The 20,649-nt window shown below is 49.5% G+C and overlaps 1 pseudogene; it reads right to left on the reverse strand.

The window, feature by feature from the left end:
* Positions 1 to 1,388: 1,388 nt before the first annotated feature.
* LOC125947745 (uncharacterized) overlaps positions 1,389 to 20,649 on the reverse strand; it is a 30,021-nt pseudogene continuing 10,760 nt past the window's right edge.

Raw genomic sequence — 20,649 nt, forward strand, 5'->3', positions numbered from 1 at the left:
CGCTGGACGGGGGCGCCTTTTTTTTTTGCTGGTGCCAAGAGCTGCCTTTCAGCAGGCCACTTCCTAGTAGTTGATCTCTTTGAGATGTAGGCTCTTGGCCTTGATTTTAGCCACCAACCAGGTATCCTCCGTTTCGTTATTGCTACCCGCTTAAAGTCTATTTTCCCTCCACTGTCTCTAAATCCCAATGCATTGAAAGAAATCAGCCCCGTTGCTTTCAACTGCCGGCAGGTTTTCAGCCGTTTCCTCCTCCTCTCCACACGCACCACATAACGTGTGCTAACCCATAATGTAATACACCCTTAGTACTTGACTCAGTACGTCTTAGTCTGCAGTACTCCCCTCGTGGCTTCAAACAACAAAGAGCTTCCACTAGAATTAGCGCACATATTTTGTTTGTCAATTTTTTGCTTGAAAGTTCTGTATGTTCCCAGTACTGATTTCGTCTGCATTCCTATTTTTCACAGACCCCTTGCTGTTTCTTTAACTTTTTTTTAACCGATGATTCTGGGTTTGCAGATGCAGATAGCACCCCAGGTGAAAATTTCCAACCGGGAATGCAACTGGTTCCCGTTAAACTGGTTTATGGAACATTTCCCAGTTGGTCCCCATTGTAACTGGTCCCAGTTGGTCCCCATTGCAACTGGCCTGTGCAGAAGCCTACCGAAAGTGTATTCTGCTGATTGATTTCACACAACAAAGGCAGTTCAGCTGTTATTAAATTTTATTTGAATTGCAGTTTTACTTGAATTCCAGCTTCCGCAGTGCCTTTGAAACGTCTTGATTTTTTTCAGTGAGAAGGCGCGACAAATTCTTGAAGGTGTCAGACACATCCACGTTTTCTTGCTTGCCCCAGTGCTGCATTGTAGCTGAGAACAATTACATTTATTGTATAAGTAAAAAAAACAGCAACTTCAGATATCATACAAAGATAAAATGATGCAAAGGCAATATATAAAATTAATACACCAAAAGCTTGTAGTTCATATCTCACGGGACCGGGAAAAATGTCCAAATTATCTGTATGCCGACTTAACGAATGGTTAGGAAAAACAACATTAAAATCAAGTTGGAGACGCATACCTTCATTTACTGAAGTATTTTGCAACAGTCGTCCGCTTTTTCGCGCAGATTCCGGCTGACATCACAATTTTTTAAACTCTTCCAAGTGGTCAATAGCATGCTAACTGTCGGAAGTACTCAGGCAAATGTCCGCCAATATCAAAAGTGCCTCCGTGACTTCTCGTGAGGTGCGGTGAGGTCGCGGCTGCACCTCCTCGCATGATTGTTCGTCTGAATCATGGTCTTCCTGGGCGCCCTTTACATCATTCATAATTTCTTCATCGGTCAGGAGACCAGTCGTGGTGACACAATGATCAATCGCGATTTTAGTCCCGAAGGGTCACATCTATGGAAAGGACAGCATCGAAAGTCGGGCAGTCATCGTCGGTGGACTCAGCTGACACTTCGTCGGCTACTGCCACATGCTCAGGCATCACAAAGCCGCTGTGCCGAAAACAGTTGGTGATTACTTGCGGAGGTGTATTTTTCCACACGTGAGCGATGATGCGCACTGCGCCGAGTAAGTCCACTTCATACAGCTTTCCAACTTCTGAGCATAAGATCTTTTGCTCTAGCAGGTGCTTTCGGTACTTCGACTTCACGTAGTCAATGATACCCTGGTCCATCGTCTGAAGGGCACGTGTAATGTTGGGTGACAAAAAAACTACCTTGACGCTCTTCAGTTCAACTGTACAGTTATGTGCACTGCAGTTGTCAACAACCATAATTATCTTGCGGTCGGTCCTTAGACGTGAAGTGCCAGTCTAACTGCTGCAGCCAGCCTCGAAAAATGTCCGAGGTCATCCAAGCCTTTCTGTTCGCTCTGTACTCGACAGGAATGCTGTTGATGGTTTTAAAACAACGTGGCTTACGTGCCTTCCCGATAACAAGTGGCAAGCGCTCCGTGCCAGTCATATTAGCGCCAAGAAGCACAGTTATCCTCTGCTTGCAGTGCTTGCCACCAATGCACGGGTCCCCTTTGAAAGTCAAGGAGAATTTGGATAAATGCTTCAGCCAATTACGTTAGCTTATTCTATGACATAGCAATAATCCCCCGCAGGGGCGTCTGCGCCAGCAGGCGTTTGGTGTGTTGCGACACCACGTACCCGAGCACATGAGGGTTGGACCCTCCTGCGTGTAGCCGTGCGCGGCTTAGCCGTGTCTGGGGAAAAAGGGATCCTGGGGGTTGAGTAAATACCGGGTGTTTGGACCTTTATGGCCCCTCGGTGGAGGCAACACACCTCTTCGGCCTCCGCTTCGCGTAGACGGCACCCCCGGATTGACCTACCCGGGGGAAATCTGTAGTTGCCTTTTCCTGTGTCTCTCTCTCCAATCTTCGTCTTTCTCTTTCGCTTTCAATCTTTCCTGTCCTCTCTTTATTTTCCTTTTACTTCCGCCTTCATGGGCAGCAAGGGTTAACCTTGTGCGTTATATCCAGCCTTGGGTATAGGTATTTGGTTATAGTGGGGATGCACCGCTGGCGTGCACAGAACTCAATAGTTCGTCCCGTGTCGTCCTCTAGTTGGGCTCCATGGTGGGTGGCGGCCATCTCTGCCGAATATAGTAATCTTATTGATGGAATCCTATTTCCCTTCACTACCTGATCGCTCCCTCAAGAGGGGGCGCACCGATCAAAGCTAAAGTATCACGTAATTCACAGTCAGCACGAAAGTAAGACAGTCCGCATAATATCTCCTTTTATTGTGGCAAAATCGTTGACAGAATCACTTGGCCCAGGCTACAAAGTAACTAAGATGGGAAGCGGCGACCTTCTTCTTGAAGTTTGTGACAAGACCCAGTACAGCAAATTGGCAAAACTGATTGCTTTTAGAGACATCCCTGTATGAGTAAGCCCACACAGATCCTTGAACACTGTCCGCGGTGTCGTCTCTTAAGATGACCTATTCGATCTTAGTGAGAGCGAGCTACTTAAGGGGTGGAAAAACCAGAATGTAGTAAAAGTTCAAAAAATAACCATCAGGCGCGACGATAAGCAAATCCCAACAAAACACATAATCATTACCTTTGGAACAAGTAACCTACCAGACTCAATCGAAACTGGATACTGCAAACTCTGAGTACGGCCATACATCCCGAATCCGCGCCGATGCTTCGAATCAAGTGTCAGCGGTTCGGGCATAGTTCGCAAACCTGCCGAGGGCGCACCACTTGCGCAAAATGTGCATCCAATTACACCTATCTGACACCTCCACTTTCACCACCCACTGTGCTGTGACGGAGATCACCCCGCTTAGTCCCGTTCATGCCCGTCTTGGAAAAAAGAAAAGCAAATCATTGAACTCAACATCAAACTTAATCTATCATTCCAAGAGGCACGCAAAGGCTTCTCTATGCACAGCCAGTCTAGTCCGTCTTACACCGATGTGGCGCGCCGGGGGGCAGTGCCGCATCATTCGGCGGCCGCACAAGTCACACGGAGTGTGACGGCGGTCACGCCATCAGCCCCCCCCCCCCCCCCCGGCTGGAGCAGCCAATGCTGTTCCGCCCCCTGCCAAGGAGGGCCAGCAGACCCGCGGGCCTGCCGGACCCAGGGCTACTGCCCGTGCAGATAGGCCTGAAACCCCCGCGACCGTGCCCGCTCAGCGGGCACTATCACCGCCTCAGACGAGGTGATGGATACAAGAAAATCACCGGCGTCTCAGACGCCCAAAGAACGGCGCAGCTCCCTCGAGCGCGCCAGGAAGAAAGGGAAAACCCCCATCACGGGGCCTGGAAAGGCCTTGTGATCTAGCCTAATTTACCTCTCTTAGACACACAGCATAAAACACATAAAATGGATACACAGATACTGCAGTTGAATGTTAGGGGCTTACTCCACAATCTAGATGACATTAAGGAACTCCTACATAAGTACAATCCAAGGGTGCTTTGTGTCCAAGAAACACATCTTAATTCTTCACACACGAACTTTCTCCGGCAGTATGCCATTTACCGAAAAGACCGCAACGACGCCCTTCTCTTGTCGGGCGGTGTGGTCATAGTAGTAGATAAAGGTGTTGCTTGCCGGCAAATACAGCTTAAAACGCCTCGAGAGGGAGTTGCTGTCCGTGCAGTACTCTTTAATAAGCTGGTCACAATTACCTCTATACATCGCCCCGAACTACAATCTATCAAAAACAGAATTTCACAGCTTTATCTATGAACTGCCCGAGCCCTATATTGTCGTAGGCGATTTTAATGGACACCACACCCTTTGGGGAGATTGTCACTATGATGCTAGAGGGCGCTTAGTAGAAAGCTTCCTCCTCTCTACAGGTGCATGCTTACTAAAGAAAGAGCCTACATTTTACAGCGTGGCAAACAAAACGTATTCATCTATCGATTTAAGCATTGCATCTAGCACGCTTGTGCCATACCTAGAGTGGAACGTGATTAAGAATCCATATGGGAGCGACCATTTTCCGATTGTCATAAAATTAATAAAAGCTGATGAGTGCTCTCCACGCGCCCCCATTGCAAAGTAGAGTCAGTCGACTGGAAGCGTTATAAAGAACTCACGCGCATGAACTGGGAAGACATCTCTACACTTCCTATTGATGATGCAGTGGGATATTTGACAGCGTTTATTGTTGATGCGGCGTCACTATGTATCCCCGAAACAAATGGATCGTCTTCCAAATGACGGGTTCCCTGGTGGAGCGATGAATGTAGGGAAGCGGGAAAGAAACAAAATAAGGCTTCGAATCATCTCCGCGACTCTCCGACTACAGAGAACCTTATCAGCTTCAAGAAAATAAAGTCGGAAGAAGAACGCATCGCCGTGCCAAAAGGGAAAGCTGGCAGAGATACATCTCTAGCATAAATTCTTATACAGATGAAAGAGAAGCCTGGACTAGGGTAAACAAGATAAAAGGCCGTGAAACTCATCCTCTACCATTAGTGAATACACAAGGAGACACCTTTGAGGCCCAGGCTGATTCTCTAGGGGAACATTTTGAGTACATTTCTAGTTCATACCATTACTCAGATACATTCCTGAAATACCAGCAACAAGCGGAGCGACTGCCTCTGGATCGGAAAGGAAAAGGAAATGAATCTTACAACCGTCCCTTTAACATGGCGGAATTCCAGGCTGCACTAAATTGCTGTAATAAATCGGCCCCTGGAAACGATCGAATAGTTTACGAGATGATCAAACACTTACACCCCGAAGCACACAAAACACTCCTATCACTTTTCCATGCCATATTCTCTGCCAGCTATATTCCGTCCGCCTGGAAGGAGGCAATAATAATTCCTATTCTCAAAGAGGGCAAGGACCCGACTTAGGTCAGCAGTTACTGGCCTATAGCTCTAACAAGTTGCATATGCAAACTTTTTGAGAAAATGACTAACCGGCGCCTGGTCTATTTTCTTGAAAGCAACAAAACACTAGATCTCTTGCAGTGCAGCTTCAGGGAAGGTAGATCCACAATAGCTCACCTTGTCCGCATCGAAACAAATATCCGTGACGCCTTTGTGCACAAGCAGTTTTTCTTTCTTATCGGTATTTTTAGATATGGAGAAAACATATGATACCACTTGGCGTTTCGGAATACTTCGTGATCTAGCAGGAATGGGCGTCCGAGGAAACTTGCTGAACGTAATTCAAGGTTATCTCTCAAACCGCACATTCCGTGTTCGGATTGGTAACGTCCTGTCTCGACCATTTACTCAGGAGACTGGCGTACCACAGGGTGGAGTCCTAAGCTGTACTCTATTTGTTGTAAAAGTGAACTCACTCCATACTATCATACCACGTACAATGTTTTATTCCGTATATGTGGATGACATCCAAATAGGTTACCAATCGTGTAATCTTAGTATCTGCGAGCGACAAGTACAGCTTGGTTTGAATAAATTGTCTAAGTGTGCGGACAAAAACGGTTTTAAACTAAACCCCCCAAAAAGCACATGCATCCTCTTCTTGAAGAAAAGAGATGTAATACCGGATCCCGTTATTGATCTCAATGGAGAACGGCTATCCGTGAGCCATGAACATAAATTTTTAGGCTTAATTTGGACACTAAATTAACTTTTGTCCCACACTTGAAATATCTGAAAGCGAAGTGCCTGAAGACAATGAATCTGTTCAAGCTCTTGTCCCGCACATCTTGGGGAAGTGACAGAAGGTGCCTCTTGAACATGTACAAAAGTCTCATACGGCCACGACTTGACTACGGAGCCATTGTGTATAACTCTGCTACGCCTAGTGCTCTGAATATGCTGGATTCCGTCCACCACTTGGGTATCCGTCTTGCTACAATTGCGTTCAGGACTAGCCCTGTGGACAGCCTGTACGTTGAATCCTACGAATGGTCTCTACATTTCCAAAGGACATATTTAAGTTTCTCCTACGCCCTCAAGGTGAAATCAGATGTACATCATCCATGCCATTCAGTTATTCGCGACTTGTCCACGGCCATGCTGTTCCGTAACCGCCCGGCAACTAGGCCTCCTCTGTCCCTCCGGTTGGAAGCACTGTCAGAAGAAACAGATCTCCCCCTTCTAGAGAATGTCATAATGGCTCCTACTCGGCTTCCACCGCCTTGGGAGTGGCAGACTATCGAATCTGACATCCCTTTTGTAGAAATATCAAAACGAGTACCTGAGGCACATATACATTCACATTTCCTTGAGCTTCAGGAGAAGTATTCCTGTGCTGAATTTTATACAGGCGCTTCCAAGTCTCCTGCTCGTGTTGCTTAAGCAGCTCTAGGACCATCGTTTTTACTATCTGGTACACTTAACCCATATACCAGTATTTTCAAGGCCGAAGTATACGCGATCCTTTCTGTAGTAAAACACATAACGCAAACGAATCTCACTAGGGCTATTGTGTTCACGGACTCATTGAGCGTAGTCCGAGCCCTAATGAGTTTACGAAAACATAAAAACACTGTCTTTAACGAGCTCTATGCATTGCTATGCTCAGCTTATATGGGGAAACAAGTCATCGTTTTTTGCTGGCTACCTGGAGACAGTGGCATAAAAGGCAACGAAGATGCTGACGAGAACGCTACCTCAGTAGCTTTTAGCGACACGGACATAAGCATACCTATTCCAGCCACAGACATTAAACCATACTTACGGCATAAGCAGAAGAAGCACTGGCAGAAACAGTGGGATACCCAGGTATCCAATAAACTGCATTTTATCAAACCTAAATTAGGGCACTGGATATTGGAGAAAACAGCATGATACAAGGAAGTTCTCCTCTGTCGATCAAGAATAGGTCATACCTTCGGCACCCACTCTTACCTATTGACTGGAAGTGATTCTCCGTCATGTCGAAGGTGTGGGGACAGACTTACAGTTCTCCATGTGCTCATCCAGTGCAGGGAAATAGAAAGCGAGCATAAAAAGTATTTTCATTCTGTGTATCGCCAGTATATTCCACTCCATCCAGCATTTCGCCGTGCTCGCTTAAGGGCTGCAGAAGTAGGCGTCTCTTTTATTGCGATAGCAATTATATGGACACTCAAAGCAGATTTCTGCCGTCGGCGTCGCCGTCGCCGTCGGCGTCGCCGTCGCCGTCGCCGTCGCCGTCGCCGTCGCCGTGAGGTTCCGTATGACGTCATTTGGAGATGAAATCGTCGCCGCGCGCCGAACGCTGTATGTGCGAGTGAAAGGGCGCGAGGGGCGCGTCTTTCACGGGGAGTGAACGCACGGCGGAGAACAAACGCGCGTTCTGCGCCGTGCTCGCTTAAGGGCTGCAGAAGTAGGCGTCTCTTTTCTCCTTTACAATCACCATATATGTAGAGCAAACGCGCCTTCTTCGGACGCGCGAGAGGCCGTGGGGGAGGGGGAGGGAAGGGAGGCGACGTTTAGCTGCGGCGCTGAGCCGTGCTCCCTCAAGGGCTGCAGAAGATAGCGTCAACCTTTCCCTTTCCCTCAAGAACCACTTATCATCAAGTGCCTATTTATATCAGAGGCTCCAGCAACAGTCACCAACGCCGCACGCATTTTGAGCTAACGCGGGCAAAACGCCGATGGCGTCGACAACAGTTCTGCGTGTTGTTGCTACCAAAGCCGCTCACCTTACTTCGTATGACATTGCTGTGTTGCTATCGCATTCATTGCTTCGCCCTTAGGGCGAAACTGTGACATTTTTTCTCCTTTACAATCACCATATATGTAGAGCAAACGCGCCTTCTTCGGACGCGCGAGAGGCCGTGGGGGAGGGGGAGGGAAGGGAGGCGACGTTTAGCTGCGGCTCCAAGTGCCTATTTATATCAGATGCTCCAGCAACAGTCACCAACGCCGCACGCATTTTGAGCTAACGCGGGCAAAACGCCGATGGCGTCGACAACAGTTCTGCGTGTTGTTGCTACCAAAGCCGCTCACCTTACTTCGTATGACATTGCTGTGTTGCTATCGCATTCATTGCTTCGCCCTTAGGGCGAAACTGTGACATTTTTTCTTAGTAACGAACCGCTTTTTAACTTGAAAACAGTTTTTAGCTTTTTAGATGAAGCTAACATATTAGAAGTAATTTGGCCGGGTCATGTGTAGCATAATCTCGCCTTCGAGGCTGTAGCTGCAGTGACATTAGTCTTTATAGAACATGCCTTTGAGATGTCTACTTCAAGAGCCCTGTGGAGGCAGTAGTTCTTGTATGTCTCTGGTTAGATCACTTCATCGTAGTGAAACTTTTATACACCTTTTATTTTGTCATTAATCATTGTCATATTTTACACAGTTTACAGCGACCTGTTCTTAGGCCTCTTTACAGCCACATTACTTTTACATTTGTAACTCAATTTAATCACTTCATAATATATAAAGCATTCATTACCATTTTTCATGGCGCTCTTTGGCCACAGCTGGCCGTTGCGCCATTGAACGCCACACGTCAATCAATGACATCACAATAAAGACATGCTGTTTTAATATAGAGCATTTTGGCATTATAAACAAAATTTTCAATATGCCGAAAGGCAAGCACAATAATCACAACGACCGTTGTGTTCTTTCATCAGCTGCATGGTTCAGTCGAAATGTTTCGCACCTAAGATCACTAGGGTTATTCATTTCCAGAAATTGTGGACTTCAATGTAATGAAAATTTTGTGATCATTACTTCACAGATATTCAATTGAAAATTGTGGCTGTTGCCAAGTCCTTCCAATGTTCATTTGTCTGTGCCAATGCGGACCTAAGCGTCTTCAAATCATTTGCTTTGACTTCATGGTTTGCAAAATATATTAAAATAACACATTCCCATAGATGAAAACTATCAGCACATCTAGAGAACTACGTTTTCAAGCACACAAAACATGCAGTCCAGTTCTGTAGAAGGGCCTTGCACAAAGTCCTTAGGTTGCCACCGAGCAATGTAAAGCAGAGGCAGTACAAGAAATGAAAAGCAATGGAAAGCGATACTATGCTGCCATCCATCATTCCAGTCGAACCACAATGCCACCCAAATGTTTACTGTGTCAAGTGAACTGCAGCATTAAAACCCAAAGCTCCATATTTAGTGGTGGCATTAACATTTTGTGACGGCTTACCCACTACGACATCCACCTTCTTAGGTGTCAACTGCTGTTTTGGCAGCTCGCCCAATGCCCTCTTCTTGGGGGCTACATTCCCACTGACGCTCATGGTAGCAAGGACTGGCATTGCTCCACAGTTCCTGTGCTGTGTCCTTGCACACAAGCATTCCTTTCTTGTTGCCAAATATTTTGGCCGCTTGTGCGCCAGAAATGCAGAAGCCATTTTAAGTCAAACTGCAAAAATAAAATTGCAATGGTCAATGACATTCGGACTAGCTGACGTAGCATCTACACACATAACCCATGAAAATAGAAAAGGGGCAGCCTCCAAATTAGCTTAACAGAGTGTCACACAGGTTCTGCTGCTACCAGCAGCCCACTGCATTTTGTTACCTTGTTTATCAAATACAAAAACAATTACTAACATTGCTGATCTTACTACCTTCAAACACTACTACCTCCCAAACATTAGCACTCAGTTTTCATAGATCTTTACTAACACATACCATGGCACAACCAAGTTAATTTTGACAATTTAGATTGTGTGCTTACATAACACCGTACAGAAATAATCAGACTGGCAATGAGCACAGAAATTTATGAAAGGACTTGGCGAGCTGTAACTAGTCCACTCGTTTGTAAAATGCTTTGCACGCCATCTTCAATTGGGACCCAGCAGACCTCCCGGCCTGCCGGTCCCAGGGCCACTGCTCGTGCAGACCGGCCTCAAAAACCCCCGAGTGTGCCCGCTCAGCGGGCGTCATCCAACGCCTCTGACGAGGCAATGGATGCAAGCAGCATTACTCCGGCGTCTCAGGCCGGGAGAAAAGAAAAATACCGTATCACAGGGCCTGAAAAGGTCTCGTGAGGTAATTTATCTGTCTTGACACAGCACAAAACACTTCCAATATGGCTACGCAGATAATACATTGGAATGTGAGAGGCTTAATACACAATCTTGATGACATTAACGAACTCTTACATAAGCCAAATTCAAAGGCGCTGTGTGTTCAGGAGACGCACCTAAATCCTTCACACACTAACTTTTTCCGACAATATGCCATTTACCGCAGAGGCCGCAACGATGCGCTCGCCTCGTCTGGTATAGTGTAGCTATAATAGTAGATAAGGGTGTCGCCTGCCAGCATTTACAGCTGCAAACGCCGCTTTAGGTAGTTGCAATCAGAGCTGTGCTGTTTAATAAGTTAGTCACAATTAGTTCGCTATATATCCTTTCCAGCTATTTACTTTTCAGAGTAGAATTCCAGGGCTATATCGCAGAACTTCTCGCGCTTTATATTGCCACATGGTGTCGCACAGCACAGCACGGGGACTGTAGAAGAAGAGAACGAGGTTCGGTCTCGGCATCGCGCGTCGACGCTTACGCTTGCCTGGATCCTCATTCAGCGTGTATTCTACAACAGGTATACGCGGCAATTTGGTGGAGCTTGCTGGGTATGCTCAACTTATGCAGGAGACCCCACTGGGCAGCAAGAACGTCGACCCACGATTTGAGCTGACTCCGGTTCACCGCACAAGCCGGTGAATCCGAGGCCTTGTCCCAGAATTTGGAAACCTCCAGGAACAAGTGATGACTACGACCACTGTGAATTCTACGGAAAGGGTGACACCGACTTACCTGACGGTGCTGAACCCCCAAGTGCCGACGGATTTTCATGGCAACATATTTGAAGACGTGGAAGACTCTCTGGTGGAGTTCGAGCGCGTGGCTGCGTGTAATGAATGGGACAACAACGCCAAACTCAGGCACGTCTACTTCAGCCTCCAGGATGGAGCTCGCACGTGGTTTATGAACCGCGAAAATTCCCTATCATCCTGGCCCGATCAAGCTACTGGAGACTTACTCCAGCCCCGATCGCCGGGAAAAAGCGGAGCGAGCCCTTCAATCACGCGTTCAAAAGACCAACGAGAGCGTCACGATGTACGTGGAGGACATGACGCGTCTCTTTCAGCGTGCCTACCCGAGCATGTTGGAAGAGAAGAAGGTGCGTCATCTAATGAGAGGCGTCTAGGAGCAGCTCTTAGGCGGTCTTGTTCGGAATACGCCCAAGACTGTTGCGGAGTTCCTCACCGAAGTCACCGCGATGGAGCAGACGCTTCAGCAACGGTCGAACATGCACAACCGGCAAGTCAATGCCGGCTGCACTCCGGATATGCCGGTAGGCTTCGGCTGTGACATCGCCTTGCTTTGCGAGCTGATTCGCTCCATGGTTCGCGACGAGCTACAGAAGAACCACGTACGTCGCCACCTCCAGTCAGCTCCCTCGCCAGCGTCGTACCCAACGAAGTACAGCAGGCACTTCACTGCTTCCAGCAGTGAAGCATCACCTCTGCCAAGCGAGCCCCGCCCAAGCTTTCGCACCTACTTATGTTGCGTCGCCAGTCGCCTTGCAGGCGGCGCAAGCCGCTCCGACAACCCCGCTACCGTACTTCGACGACCGCCGAATACCCGCGAGGAAATCAGAAGTTTGGCGAGCACTCGATCGACGACCGTTGTGCTACCACTGCGGCGAAGCGGGTCATGTGTATCGGGAGTGCCCCTACCGACGACTCGGACTGCGGGGGTTTTCTGTCGATTCACCTCGACCTAGGGTCGGCCAAAGGCCTCCCGACATCGCAGAATTCCTCGACCAGCAGTGCAGGCCGGACACATCGCAGTGGCAGTCACGCTCACCCTCACCGCGGCGATATTTTCCTGCTCGCGTGATACCACCTCGAGGACGACTCAAGGGAGATAACCAAGTCCACGTGGGGAAAACTGACGTCAGCGAACTTCCGAGGCGGGGCCGCTGATACTCGGCGCGCTGAAGACCTCGTATCGTCCCGACGACCGTAGAACAACGAAAACACGATGACGCCGGAACCAGCTCCCGCGAACAAGATTTCACTGGACATACCTGTGTTGATCGACGGCAGAAAGATGAGTGCGCTTGTAGATACCGGCGCCGATTACTCTATTCTTAGTGGCAAACTGGCGAGCGTTCTGAAAAAAAGTTACGTTGCCCTGGAATGGGGTACCAGTTCGTACGGCAGGTGGCCACGTCGTCACACCGCTTGGCTTATGCACCGCCTGAGTAGAAATTCGCGGTGCTGCTTTTGTCGCCACTTGTCTGGTTCTACGCGAGTGTTCCCGCAGTGTAATTCTTGGGATGGACTTTCTCCGGGAATATGGCGCCATTATTGACCTCCGCAAGTGATGCATCACTTTCTCGACACAAAGGGCAACAACACAGACCGACGCCATTGGACGCAGATCCGCACTTCGCGTTTCGGACGACAGCATCACGATACCGCCACGTGTGAGTGTTATGGTTCCGGTCAAGTCCGACGAGCTACAAGACGGTGAAGCCATTGTAGAAGGCAACACTTCTATGCTGCTGATCCAAGGTATTTGTGTAGCGTGAAGCCTTGCGGAACTTCGTGCTAGCCAGACAGCGGTCCTCGTTACCAACTTTACTTTTGGACATCGGCACATTTTTCGTGGCACTGCCGTCGCCTATGCGGAACCATCTAAAGGAGATCGTCGAGTGTTTTGCTTCTGAAGTGGACACAGACGACGGTCCGCTCAGAGACGTCGATGTAAGCTCTGAACTTGTGGACGACCAAAAGAACGCACTGCAGGAACTCTTGAATGAATTTCGTGCGTGCGTCGCTCGGTCTACTAAGGTGGGACAAACGCCAATCACGAAGCACCGAATAACGACATCTGACGACGCACGCCCCATCAAACAACAGCCTTATCGTGTCTCGCCGAAAGAACGTGAGGCAATTCAAGCCCAAGTCAAGGAGATGCTAGATGATGGTGTCATTCAGCCTTTGCACAGTCCGTGGTCCTCCCCGGTCGTTCTGGTCAAGAAAAAAGATGGAACGCTTCGTTTCTGTGTTGATTATCGACGCCTGAACGATGTTAACAAGAAGGACGTGTACCCACTACCACGTATCGATGACTCTTTAGACAGGTTGCGGCGAGCTAAGTATTTTTTGTCTCTCGATCTCAAGAGTGGTTACTGGAAAATTGAGGTAGATGAACGAGACCGCGAAAAAACTGCTTTCGTCACCTCAGATGGCCTTTATGAATTCAGAGTACTTCCTTTCGGTCTCTGTTCGGCACCAGCAACTTTCCAGCGAATGATAGACACCGTTCTCGCTGGTCTGAAGTGGCAAAGCTGCCTCGTCTACTTCGACGACGTGGTTGTTTTTTCGGCGTCATTTGACGACCACCTGAAACGACTGCGGCAAGTTCTCGAAGCAATCCGATCGGCTAACCTCACCCTTAAGCCTCAGAAGTGTCATTTCGGCTACAAGGAGCTGATGTTTCTGAGACACGTGGTCAGCGCGGAAGGCGTTAGCCCCGATCCCGCGAAAACTGCCGCTGTAGCCACGTTTCCAACACCGACCGACACGAAGAGTGTCCGACGCTTCCTGGGCCTTTGCGCATACTACCGACGTTTCTTTGAAAATTTTTCGAAGATGGCGGAGCCGCTGACTCGCCCAACGTCTCCTATAAAAGTTTTTTTAGGAGGCGTTGACTCGCCTCACGAGGGACGATGTATCGTTCGTCTGGGCCGCAGAGCAAGAGACTGCTTTCACCGAGCTTCGACAGCGTCTGTTGTCAGCACAAGTTTTGGCCCACTTTGACGAGGAGGCGCACACGGAAGTTCATACAGACGCCAGTAACGTTGGTCTTGGTGCGGTGCTTGTACAACGGCATGAAGGTATTGAAAGAGTGATCGCATACGCAAGTCGCACGCTATCGCGTGCAGAGACCAACTACACCACCTCGGAGAAAGAGAGTCTTGCCGTCGTATGGGCTCTGGCCAGATTTCGACCGTATCTCTACGGCCGCCCATTCAAAGTTGTAACCGATCATCACTCGTTATGCTAGCGTGCAAATCTGCGGCACCCTTCTGGACGACTGGCACGGTGCAGTCTACGTTTGCAGGAGTACGACGTGGCCATTGTATACAAGTCGGGCCGCATGCACGAAGACGCTGACGCACTATCGCGCACCCCTATCGACACTACCGACCAAGACATTGAGGACGACGGCGCTTTTCTTGGCGCCGTAAGCGTTACTGATTAGTCCACACGGCAGCGCGCAGACGACGTACTACGGCTTATATTCGAACATCTGGAAGGACGAAAACCATCAATACCGCGGCATATCGCTCGAGTACTGTCGTCTTCATGTTTACGACATGGCGTCTTGTATAACAAGAACTCCGCTGCCAGCAACAAGACCTACCTTTTGGTCGTTCCAACAGACCTCCGTGCCGAAGTTTTGTTTGCCTGTTATGGCGAGCCTCCGTCTGGCCATTTGGGTTTTACGCGAACGGTTGATAGAGTGCGCAAATCCTACTACTGGCCCAAACTTGCCGAGTGTGTTAAGCGGTACGTCCAAGCCTGCCGTGAATCCCAGCGCTGAAAGTCGCCAGCTGTGAAGCCTGCGGGATTGCTGAATCCGATTGACCCACCTGGCAAACCTTTCGACCCGGTTGGCATGGATCTTCTGGGCCCGTTTCCACTGTCATCTTCTGGCAACAAGTGGATAATCGTCGCCACAGATTATTTGACGCGGTATGCTGAGACAAAGGCGCTGCCTCGAGGCACAGCTTTCGAGGTTGCCCAGTTTTTCATACAGCGCATCGTCCTACGGCATGGCGCCCCATCGCACGTCATCACAGACCGAGGCAAATCATTTACAGCACAGCTCATTGAAGACGTTTTATTGCGATAGCAATTATATGGACACTTCAACGGTATTTTTGCCGTCGGCGTCGCCGTCGCCGTCAGGTTCCGTATAGATTCCAAGGGCGATAAAATCGTCGCCGCGCGCCGTACGAGTAAAAGCGCGCGGGGGACGCGCGCTATCACGGAGAGCCAACGCACGGCGGAAAGCAAACGCGATTGTCGCCCAAAAGGCCGTGGGGGTATGGGGGGGAGGGAGGCGGGGCGACGCTGTGCTACGGCACCAAATGCTTATCTTGCAACCCAGCGCAAGAACTGGCAACGCAATCTCCCACGCGAAAGAAAAAAAAGCGGGGAGGCAGCGCGGGAGGGACGGGGGGTGCAGCTTCTACTCTGCCAACAAATACGCTTGCACTGGCTGTGGTGCCGTCGCCCGCACCGTCTCTTTATCTCCACCACGGCCGGGCTCGACTGGCGCGCGCACTCGCTTCTTAAGAAGCGAGCGAGCGCGCGCGCCAGTCGAGCCCGGCCCTGTCTCCACACGGCTCTGACCTTTATCCGCTGTCCATTCGCCGCTCAGTTTCCGTTGGAGCGATAGACCGCACGATTCTTCGCCCGCTGCAGCGGCCACGCCAGCGTTTTGACACTCGTTGTCTGCGGTCATTCAGTGTGATCTATTCATGTTTGCTTGTGCGCGATGACACCACGCTTGTCAATTCAGTTAGAAAGCGAATGTGTCCAAGTTTATGCGGCCGATAAAACTACTCTACTATCCCTACTCCGAATAGCTCTCTACCAATTTGCTATCGCAATTGGTGCTTCGCCTTTCGGGCGAAACTGCGACATTTTTTTAAACTGAGCTGCACGACCCACTGAAGGACAACTGCCTATCATCCGCAGACAAACGGCTTGACCGACCGACTGAACAAAACGATGACTGACATGATGTCTATGTACGTAGACGTACAGCGCAAGACATGGGACGAGATACTGCCTTACGTAGCGTTTCCCTATAATGCTGCTACGCAACATGCTTCACGCCGTTTTACCTCGTTTACGGCCGTGAAGTGCAGACTATGTTAGAAGCAATGCTGCCGTGCGACAACATCGATCATCTCAATCTCACCCAAGATGCCGAGCTTTTCGTGCAACACGCCGAAGAAGCCTGTCAGCTTGCCCGAGTGCACATAAAGAAACAACAGAACATCGATGCGCACTGTTACAATCTCCGCCATCGACAAATCGAGTTCCAACCTGGTGATCAAATCTTGGTCTGGACTCCCTTGCGCCGAAAAAGACTATCTGAGAAGCTTTTAAGTCGCTACTGCGAACCTTACAGAGTGTTGCAGCGAATTAGTGACGTGACTTACGAAGTCCTTCCTGACGGAAGCCAGCCTCCCCGACGTCGACAACCGCAATATGAGATTGTGCATTTTGTGCGGTTGAAACCGCACTATAGCCCCTAATATCCAACGTTTTCAGCCGTTTAGGTTAAATTTGGCTGTTTCTCGTCCCTCAGTGCCTTGTGACTATATCGCACACCGCAGTGATTGTGACTACAGCCTATGTGTTGGTCTAGGCCATCTCGGCGCCCTCATGTCAAGCCTTTGTATGTTTTACTTGTTTTTTTTTGAAGAGGGGGTAATGCCGCATGGTGTGGCACAGCACAGCAAGGGGACTGTAGAAGAGAACCAGGTTCGTCTCGCAATCGCGCGTCGACGCTTACGCTTGCCTGGATCCTCATTCAGCGTGTATTCTACAGCAGGGTATACGCGACAATATTGTAGTAGGAGATTTAAATGCACATCACACCCTTTGGGGAGATTGTCGCTGTGATGCCAGAGGGCGCTTAGTAGAAAACTTCTTCTCTACTGGCGCATGCTTATTAGATGAAAATGTTTTGTTTGCCACACTGTAGAATGTAGTCTTTTTCTTATTTGTCGATTTAAGCATTGCGCCTAGTACACTCGTGCCGTATCTAGAGTCGAGTGTGGTCAAGAATCTATATGGGAGTGACCATTTCTCGATTGTCATAAAATTTGCAAAAGGTGTGATGAGTGCTTACCACGCGTTCTCCCATCGGAAAGTCGAGTCAGCCGACTGGAACCGGTATAAAGAACTTACGAGCGTGAACTGGGAAGACATCTCTAAACTTCCTATCGATGATGCAGTGGCATATTTGACAGTATTTATTGTTGATGCGGCGTCAATATGTATCCCCGAAACCCCCGCAGAGGTGTCTGCGTAAGCAGACGTTTGGTGTGTTGCGACACCACGGGCCCGAGCACATGAGGGTTGGACCCTCCCGCGTGTAGGCGTGCGCGGATTAGCTGTGTCTGGGGAAAGGGGGATCCTGGGGGTGGAGCCGATGCCGGGTGTTTGGATCTTGAAGGCCCCCCCCCCCCCCCCCCCCGGTGGAGGCAACACACCTCTTCGGCCTCTGCTTCACATAGACGGCACCTTCAGACTGACCCACCTGGAGGAAATCGGCAGTCGCCTTTTCCTGTCGCTCTCTCCTCAAATCTTTGTCTCTCTCTCACACTTTTTGGTCTTTCCTGTCGTCTACTCTCTTCCATTCTCCCTGACGGCAAGGGCTAACCGTGTGTGGCTATCCTACCTTTGGTACACCGTATTTGGTTATAGTAGCGGCGTACGACTGACGTCGTGCAGACTTGTATACAAGCTCTGCCGCGTCCCCCCGAACCCATGAGGGTCGTACCCTCCCGCGTGTAGCCTTGCGCCGCTGAGCCGTGTCTGGGGAAAGAGGGATCCTGGAGGCTGAGCCGATACCGGGTGTTTGGACCTTTAAGGCCACCCGGCAGGGGCAACACACATATTCGGCCTCTGCTTCACAAAGATGGCACCCCTGGGCTGACCCACCCAGGGGAAATCGGCAGTTGCCTTTTCCTGTCCTCCTCTTAAATCTTCGTCTTTCTCTTTCACTTTCAATCTATCCTGTCTTCTTTTCACTTCCTTTTACTTCCAATTTTCCAGGCAGCTAGAGTTAACCCCCGCAGGGGCGTCTGCTTCAGCAGGCGTTTGGTGTGTGGCGACACCACGGACCCGAGCACACGATGGTTGGAACCTCCCGCGCCTAGCCGTGCGCGGCTTAGCCGTGTCCGGGGAAATGGGGATCCTGGGGGTTGAGCCGATGCCGGGAGTTTGGACCTTTATGGCCCCTCGGCTGAGGCAACACACCTCTTTGGCCTCCGCTTCACGTAGACGGCACCCCTGGGCTGACCCACCCAGGGGAAATCGGCTGGTCGCCTTTCCCTATCCCCCTCTCCGAACTTTCTTTTCTATATGCCCTGTCTGCTGTCCTGTCTTCTCCTCTCTTCTGTTACTTCTATATTTTCGTAGGTGGCTTGGGTTAACCTTGTGTATGTGCCCTCTCTTGGGTATCTTATATTGGGTTATAGCAGCAATGCACGGCTGGCGTCTGCAGCCTTACACCTTAAAGGCCAAGATATAGTCCAGCGTTTTCGGCGCGCCAGCCGCGACAGGCGAAGTCGGATACGCTACGCCAGCCACGCCAGCCTGTGGAAAAAGTTTGCCTCCTCTACAGTTCGGCGCGCACGCCGCGCGAGGCTAGCGCCATCTCTGTGTGTGGGAGCGCAACTTCACGGCCGCGCGATCCATGGCGCATGCGCATTCTCACTTTCTGACAGAATGTGCACGCGCCGTCCGAGCTGCGCGCTTTTTTTTTTTTTGACAAGGGAAAGACACTTTATTTCAGACAACCAACATACATAGTTGCCTAGGGGCCAGTCATGCATAAAATATAAACATAAGTTCGACAAGAAAGCACATCGTGATTTTTTTACATACGCAAACACACACAAAAAAAATACCTTATACACAGACCTCGCTCCGTGTGCTGTTTGACTGCCTTCACGGCACGGCGTTTGTCCTGACAGCCAGAGAAGATCGCAGTCCTAGTGCTAGTGCGTCGGCTACGTCAAAAGCGGAAGCGAAACATGTGCATACATCCTCACTTGCGTTGTCATCGTCCACGGACGTTGAGAAAGCAACAGCCGCGCTTTCACTACGAGCGCCGCAAGCCGCCATTTTGCTTTCTGCCCACTGCCCCTACAGCGCGCAGTGCATTCTGGTCTAGCGGCAGCCGCGTGAAATAGAACATGTTCTATCTCCGCGCCGGCGGCGCTGAGCGCGCCAGACGCAGCTGGGCACGCCGGCTACGCCGTGACGCCGGACTGTAGATGGTGCACTTTTCACCGGCGTTGCTTAACCGCGCCGCGCGTAGCCGCGCGCGCGCGTTACGCCGGACTATATCTTGCCCTTTAGTGCTGCAGCGTCTCCTAGTTGGGCTCCGTGGTGGGTGGCCGCCATTGCCGCCGAAATAAAATGAACGAATATGGGAACACCTGCATTTCCCCGTTTACTTGATAGTCACCCTCACAAGAGGGGACGCACCGATGAAATATTAAACATGTTAAGACCGAAAGAAATCCCCCCCCCCCCCCCTCCACACACACACAGTGAGAGAACAGTGTGCACAGTGAGAAAACTGAAAAACCAGCTCGAACCGAATCCCCTTTTCCTGTTGCAGAAGGCCTGACTTAAGCCCTTGGCTCAGGTTATCAGTTTGTTAGTTATTTATGTAAGGTTTTGTGGCGCAAAAGCAACTAAGGCTATGATGTGCCATGCACAGGATAACAATATATACTTTGATGAAAGTGCCTCAAGCAACAAAGATCATTTACTTTAAAGTTTGTTTAAGAACCCTGTTTCATCTAAAAACTTAAAAACATCGTCTAGAGATACAAGTGCATTTTCAGCTAGGATTAGGGATGGATGAAGTGGTGTTAGTGTTTTGTAAAGTTCATAAAAATATTTCTGTCTTTTTTTCCTCCAACGCCGGACATGTTATTAAAATGGGATTCACAGTTAGGGATTCTTGGCAGTGATCACAAACCGCTTGTTGTTCATTTTTCAATAAAAAAGTTATGTGTGAGATGTGCGTGTCTATTGCGAATGCGACATGGAATAACTTCCATGAAACGTTCCTGGTGATATGGTGTCTTCCACTCCTGTAGTATGGGTTTTACTATTTGTAGTTTGTTATTTACTTGCAGCCCCACTCGTGTTGCCACTTTTAGGTGATCGCAGCACGGACCACCCGGATGCAGTCCTTGAATGGAAGATTTATTTGTCTAATTTTTTTACGGGCTGTGAGTGCTGCACATTTGTCCGCCTTTTCATTTCCCGGAATTCCCACGTGGCTTGGAACCCAACAGAGACGAATTATTTTACCATACTTTTCACATTTGCCGAGCATTCTCAGGATACAGCCGAGAAAAGGTTCGCACTCTGATTTTCTATGGAGAGAATTAAGTGAACTAAGGGAATCTCTGTAGACA

The sequence above is a fragment of the Dermacentor silvarum genome, chromosome 8 (genome assembly GCF_013339745.2).
Source record: "Dermacentor silvarum isolate Dsil-2018 chromosome 8, BIME_Dsil_1.4, whole genome shotgun sequence".
NCBI classification, from domain to species: Eukaryota; Metazoa; Arthropoda; class Arachnida; order Ixodida; family Ixodidae; genus Dermacentor; species Dermacentor silvarum.